The sequence below is a fragment of the Equus asinus genome, chromosome 17 (genome assembly GCF_041296235.1).
Source record: "Equus asinus isolate D_3611 breed Donkey chromosome 17, EquAss-T2T_v2, whole genome shotgun sequence".
Lineage (NCBI taxonomy): Eukaryota > Metazoa > Chordata > Mammalia > Perissodactyla > Equidae > Equus > Equus asinus.
The window spans coordinates 25,907,771-25,915,572 of NC_091806.1; the positions used below are offsets into that span (position 1 = coordinate 25,907,771).

At 36.1% G+C, this 7,802-nt stretch overlaps 1 pseudogene; it reads left to right on the forward strand.

Annotated features, from left to right (window-relative positions):
- Window positions 1–6,315: 6,315 nt before the first annotated feature.
- On the forward strand, window positions 6,316–7,247 carry LOC106836445 (olfactory receptor 4C16-like; annotated as a pseudogene).
- The last annotated feature ends 555 nt before the right edge of the window (window positions 7,248–7,802 follow it).

Here is a 7,802-nt window from a genome sequence, read left to right on the forward strand (position 1 = left end):
GAAGAAAAATCCCAAATAGACAATCTAAAAGTGCACCTAAAGGTACTGGAAAAAGAACAACAAACACAGCCCAAAATCAGCAGAAGGAAGGAAATAATAAAAATCAGAGCAGAAATCAACGAAATAGAGACTAAAAAAAAAATAGAAAAAATTAATGACTCCAAGAGCTGGTTCTTCGAAAAGATAAACAAAATTGACAAACCCTTAGCTAGACTCACCAAGAAAAAAAGAGAGAAGGCTCAAAAAATAAAATCAGAAACGAAAGAGGAGAGATTACAATGGACACCTCAGAAATGCAAAAGATAATAGGAGAATACTATGAAAAGCTATACGCCAACAAATTGGATAATCTAGAAGAAGTGGATAAATTCTTAGAAACATACAACCTTCCAAAACTGGACCAAGAAGATGTAGAAAATTTGAATAGACCGATCACCAGTAAGGAAATCAAAACAGCAATTAAAAACCTCCCAAAAAATAAAAGTCCAGGACCAGATGGCTTCCCTGGTGAATTCTACCAAACATTCAAAGAAGACTTAATACTTATCCTTGTCAAACTCTTCCAAAAAATTGAAGAGGAGAGGAGGATTCCTAACTCCTTCTACGAAGCAAACATTATCCTGATACCAAAACCGGACAAGGACAACACAAAAAAAAAATTATACGCCAATATCACTGATGAACATTGATGCAAAAATCCTCAACAAAATACCAGCAAATTGAATACAACAATACGTTAAAAAGATCATACATCATGATCAAGTGGGTTTCATTCCGGGGATGCAGGGATGGTTCAACATCTGCAAATTTATCAACGTGATACACCACATTAAAAAAATGAAGAATAAAAATCACATGATCATCTCAATAGATGCAGAGAAAGCATTTGACAAGATACAGCATCCATTTGTGATAAAAACTCTAAATAAATTGGGTATAGATGGAAAATACCTCAACATAATAAAGGCCGTATATGACAAACCCACAGCAAATATCATTCTCAATGGAGAAAAACTGAAAGCTATCCCTCTAAGAACAGGAACCAGACAAGGATGCCCACTGTCACCACTGTTATTTAACATAGTATTGGAAGTCCTAGCCAGAGCAAGCAGGCAAGAAAAAGAAATAAAAGGGATCCACATTGGAAAAGAAGAAGTGAAACTGTCACTCTTTGCAGATGACATGATTCTATATCTAGAAAACCCTAAAGAGTCCACTAAAAAACTTTTAGAAATAATAAAGGAATACAGTCATTTGCGGGATACAAAATCAATGTACAAAAATCCATTACGTTTCTATACACTAACAATGAAGTAGCAGAAAGAGAAATTAAGAATACAATCCCATTTACAATTGCAACAAAAAGAATAAAATACCTAGGAATAAACTTAACGAAAGAGGTGAAACATCTGTACACCGAAAACTATAAAACATTCTTGAAAGAAATTGAAGAAGACACAAAGAAATGGAAAGATATTCCATGCTCTTGGATTGGAAGAATTAACATTGTTAAAATGTCCATACTTCCTAAAACAATCTACAGATTCAACGCAATCTCTATCAAAGTTCCAACAACATTTTTTACAGAAATAGAACAAAGAATCCTAAAATTTATATGGAACAACAAAAGACCCCAAATAGCCAATGGATTCCTGAGAAAAAAGAACAAAGCTGGAGGTATCATACTCCCTGATTTCAAATTATACTACAAAGCCATAGTAACCAAAACAACATGGTACTGGCACAAAAACAGACACACAGATCAATGGAACAAAATTGAGAGCCCAGAATTAAACCCACACCTTTATGGACAGCTAATATTTGACAAAGGAGCCAAGAGCATACGATGGAGAAAGGAGAGTCTCTTCAATAAATGGTGTTGGGAAAACTGGACAGCCACATGTAAAAGAATGAAAGTAGACCATTCCCTTACACCATGGACAAAAATCAACTCAAAATGGATGAAAGACTTGAATGTAAGACCTGAAACCATGAAACTTCTAGAAGAAAACATAGGCAGTACACTCTATGACATTGGTCTGAGCAGCATAATTTCAAGTCCCATGTCTGACCGGGCAAGGGAAACAAAAGAAAAAATGAACAAATGGGACTACATCAAACTAAAAAGTTTCTGCACAGCAAAGGAAACCATCAACAAAACGAAAAGACAACCTAACAATTGGGATAAGATATTTGCAAACCACATATCAGATAAGGGCTTAATATCCAAAATATACAAAGAACTCATACAGCTCAACAACAAAAAAACCAACAATCCAATTAGAAAATGGGCAAAAGATCTGAAAAGAGATTTCTACAAAGAAGAAATTCAGATGGCCAACAGGCATATGAAAATTTGCTCAACATCATTAGCTATCAGGGAAATGCAAATCAAAACTACAATGAGGTATCACCTCACTCTGGTCAGAATGGCTATAATTAACAAGACAGGAAACAACAAATGTTGGAGAGGGTGTGGAGAGAAGGGAACCCTTGTTCACTGCTGGTGGCAGTGCAAACTGGTGCAGCCACTATGGAAAGCAGTTTGGAGTATCCGCAGAAAATTAAGGATAGATCTACCATATGATCCAGCTATTCCACTGCTGGGTATTTATCCAAAGAACTTGAAAACACAAAGGCATAATGATACTTGCACCCCTATGTTCATTGCGGCATTATACACAATAGCCAAGACTTGGAAGCAACCTAGGTGCCCATCAAGGGATGAATGGATAAAGAAGAGGTGGTATTTATACACGATGGACTACTACTCAGCCATAAGAAATGACGAAATCCAGCCATTTGTGACAACATGGCTGGACCTTGAGGGTATTATGCTGAGTGAAATAAGTCAGAGGGAGAAAGTCAGATGCCATATGATCTCACTCATAAGTAGAAGATAAAAATGACAAAAAAAAAAAGCACATAGCATTGGAGATTGGACTGGTGGTTACCATTGGGGAAGGGGGGGAGGGAAAAAAGGGTGATTAGGGTCACATGCGAGTGGATGTACTATAATTAGTGTTCGGGTGGTGAACATGATGTATTGTATCCAGAACTTGAAATATGATGTACATCCTAAAAAAATAAAAATTTAAAAAAAATTTAAAAAAAGAAGGAGAAAAGGACAGTAAGATGGTAATTTCCTTGAAATTACAGTGAGGAGGGCCTGTGCTTTATATTTTCGGAACCTCTTCTAGTCACATAAGTATTTGTGGAAAGACGTGAATGATCTGGAAAGTCTTGCATCAAGTTCTCAGAAGAGCTCGGCTTCCTGTGATCCAATATGTTTGAGAATTTAACTGTCCATAGATACACTTTACATCTCAGGTTTCTCAAACTCTAGAATTATGGAGCAGTGAGGTGATTGGAGAAGGGGTCAAAAGGGGCAGCTGCTGCACTGAGCTGGGATTCTAATAAGTTTATTGGGTTCAGGAGGCAGAGAAAAATGGTAATTGTGGGAGGTTGTAGGAATCTGAGGCTTTTTGCATGTTTTACATATTGCTATTCTATAGGCAAGTTGAGGTATGAATGTATTTATCTTTGCAAGAGTAAAATTCTCTAATATGAGCAATGGTCATGAAAATTGTGTGTATTAAATAGCTCAAAGGCAAATAAGAGATTTCAAATAAATAAAAAGGAAAATAGATTGAGAGTTAAGGTGAATATTAAGAGAGTATGTTGGCTATGTACAATATTGGGAAGAATGTTATAGCTTTTCTTTTCCTTTTTTTATTTATTGAGGAAAATTAGCCTTAAGCTAACATCTGCCACCAATCCTCCTCTTTTTGTTTTTGCTTAAGAAGATAGACCCTAAACTTACATCTGTGCCGATCTTCCTATATTTTTATATGTGGGACACCTGCCACAGCATGGCTTGATAAGCAGTGCATAGGTCCTCACCCAGGATTCAAACTGGCAAACCCTGGGCTGCCAAAACGGAGTGTGTGAACTTAACCACTACACCACCAGGCCTGCCCCTGTTGTAACATTTTTTAGTCAAGAAATGTTTTCAAAAATTTAAATAATTGTAAGCAAGGTGCATAATAGTGATGATACTATGTCAAAATTCTTAATCTTCATATAAAAATTTGTCTTGTAGCACTTATAACATGAATAAAAATAACTTTTAAGATCTTTATTTTATGTTAAAATACTTAATTCATTTAGGTCCGTGATCTTTCAAGAAAAAGATGTCCACTGTGCCCTCTCAAAATATCATCAGAGGGAAAATTCCCAAAATGTACATTATACTAACTGATCAATTTGCAGCATGCCCTACTGGGAACTATCCAGAGAAATCATTTTGGAAATCTCTGTGGTTACCAGAGTGGTACCTAGAGCCTCCACCGTTCCCAGGTGGTTTCATGAAGAGCTTATTTTACTTTCCTCCAAAGACTGTGCATTTTAAACTTGACTCATCCTCCTATATCTGAGCTTTTCTTTCTCTTCTTCTTCCTTCCTGCCCTGTCCAGGGAACATTCTTCAATATTTTATTGGAGGAATTCATCAAGACCCCCTCCAATGGTAATCATTCTCTACAAATGTCCAAAAAAACCCAAAAAGTAAAAATATATTTAAAAGATAAATTCCATATATTTTCAACAATTTGAGTTGACACTAATATTGAGTGTTCTATCAGGTAAATGACAGATTGTTTACATCTTTGTACTTAGAGTCATCACTACAGAATAATCAAACATACTTTTAAATGAATTTCTATATGTCTTGTGACTATATTGCCCCTACTTCATCTGAGAAAGGAACAGAAAAAAAAGGAATAATGTTTTTAAAAGTTTACAGATGGAACTGGCCCCATGGTATAGTGGTTAAGTTCACAAAGTCCATTTTGGTGGCCCAGGTTTTGTGAGCTTGGATTCTGGGCATGGATCTACAACACTGCTCATCAAGCCATGCTGTGGTGGCATTCCACATACAAAATAGAGGAAGATTGGCATGGATGTTAGCTCAGGGACAATCTTCCACAAGGAAAAAAAGTTCTTCTCTTAATATAGTAGATAAATAGAATGAAATACAAGCTTTAGAATAAAACAATCTTTTAATCTCAACAAATATTTTATGAGTAGCAGGTATGTGAGAAACCATTATTGTTGTGTGTGGATACAAGGATGCCTTCCACATCCTAAGGTTTGTTACAGTTTCTTGAGATGGCAAAATGTAGAAAAGTTCACAAATGCTTTTCATCTAAGGGAGTTGAGCAGGATAAATCTTCATTATGGTTATTAAAAGTTAGAAGAGATTATGCCTGGTTAGAAATTAGAGAAAAGTTTAAGAGGGATAGTGACCCTTACACAGCTTCTGGAGAAGGACAATTTTTCCATCTCCAATTGACAGATTTAAATAGAATGCTGTGTTTCTCAGTATAAAATTATTACTCTTTGCCTGTTTTGAAAATGTTGTCACACTAATATAATTTGCAGTTTGACATGCATCTCAGGTTTAGTTTGAAAAGCTGAGTAATTACTCCTCATGGAAAGTTGAAGGCAAGAGGACAATGTGGAAACTAAAAACTATATAAACAAAGTGAAAGGTAATGTGCCATTTATGTGGGAGGGGAGTTTTTATCATTCTTTAACTTGGGCTTTTTAGAGGTAAAGAATCTTGGGATGACCTGTTAACCTTTCCACAGAAAATTGTAAATTTTGCATAGGAATAAAATGAGTGTAAGAGTTCCCCAGAGATAGAAGGTGAGTAGAACTGAATTGAGGAGGGTTGGGTAGTTTAAGAGAGAATCCTTAAGCAAACCAATGACATAAAAACATACATTTTTATAAATATGCATACACAATATATTGTGATAAATAAATGTAAAAAGGAGACATTCGTTACGGGGTAGGAGAGGGGTGTGATTTTATATTTATATCATGAACTTCCAAAAGCAGTGAGATGTATCCAAACTGCCAAGTGATGTACCATCCAATTATGGGCCCCAAGATTCATTGAATATGGAAAAATAATTAATAATAAATGAAACAATATCTCTTAACTTTATATAAATTGAATTAACAAAATTAATCAGAATTATGTAAAAGCCACAGAGTTATATTTGAAGAGTGCTGTCAGAAGTAGAACATTCACAAGCTTACATGAGATTCATAAGGACCCGATGAAGAGATCATTACAAATTGTGGAACAAAGTGACATATTAAGAAACCATAGTTAAAATGTCCATGATGAAGAATATTTATTTTTCTTAAAATATTCCATAACACCAAGTATCACATCATTAATTAATTCCTTTATTTTTTGCAGATAAACCATTTCATACTCACCCCTGCACCTCATTCTTGAATCATGCAGCTGAATAATAATGTGACTGAATTCATTCACTTGGGTTGACCCAGGATCCTGTTAGGAAAAAAATAGTGTTTGTCACTTTCTTGTTTTTCTATGTGGGGACATTTCTGGGTAACTTTCTGATTATTACTACTATCAAGGCCAGCCAGGCACTTGGAAGTCCAATGTACTTCTTCCTTTTCCACTTATCCTTATCTGATACCTGCTTCTCTACTTCCACAGCCCCTAGAATGATTATAGATGACCTCTTGAAGAATACAACTATCTCTTTCAATGAGTGTATAATCCAAGTCTTTTCGTTTCATTTCTTTGGGTGCCTGGAGATCTTCATATTAATCCTCATGGCCCTTGAGGGCTATGTGATGATCTGTAAGCCCCTGCACTACATGACTATCATGAGCCACAGGGTCTGTGGTGTGTTGGTGGCTGTGACCTGGGTAGGGTCCTGTGTGCATTCTTTAGCTCAGATCTTTCTGGCCTTGAGTTTACCTTTCTGTGGTCCCAATGTGATCGATCACTATTTATGTGACTTGCAGTCATTGTTGAAACTTGCCTGTACAGACACCTATGTGGTCAATCTACTCTTTGTGTCCAATGGTGGAGCCATTTATACAGTGAGCTTTGTCATGCTGATGTTGTCCTATGTTATCATCTTGCATTCTTTGAGAAACCACAGTGCTGAAGGGAGGAGAAAAGCCCTTTCCACCTGCATTTCCCACATCATTGTGGCCATCTTGTTCTTTGGTCCTTGCATATTTATGTACACATGCCCTGCAACCACCTCCCCCATGGACAAGATTACAGCTGTGTTTTATACAATTGGAACACCTTTGTTCAACTCTCTGATTTATACACTGAGGAATGCAGAAGTGAAAAATGCCATGAAGATGTTATGGAGCAAGAAGTTGATCTCAGATGACAAAAGATGAATGGACATTTCAAATTTTTCTTCATCATTTGAGTTGATCCAGAAGTCCATAGAGTATATTTTCTTCTTATTGTGCAATCAATATAATCCTAAATTGGGGCATACGAATTAGTTCCTTCAGGAAAATTGGGAATGTGAACACATGTACTGGTTAGTTTTGAATCAATCTTATGTAGAAGAGGATAAAGCACCAGGTATAAAAGGTATGTAAGACATGTTGCCTTAGATGTTGTTTACCTCTGTGTCTCTGCCTCTCTTTGCCTAGTATCACTTCTGGTTTTGATCTAGTGTTTTCCTTGCCCTCTTCCTGTTGACTTCTTGATGTTGTCTGTTTATAGTTACACCTCTATATGCTTATATACACTGCCTGGCATATTTTCCTTCCAAACTGTTCATTTATTAGACACTGTGGTCTCATAATGTCTGCTCATGAACCTTCAACTTGGTTGTTCTTCCTGACTCAGCAGAAAGCACCAGATTCAAATAATTATAAAATCTTCATGTTTTAAGGGGAAAGATATATATAATCTAGGTAACCTCTTTTCTATTTCTTTGA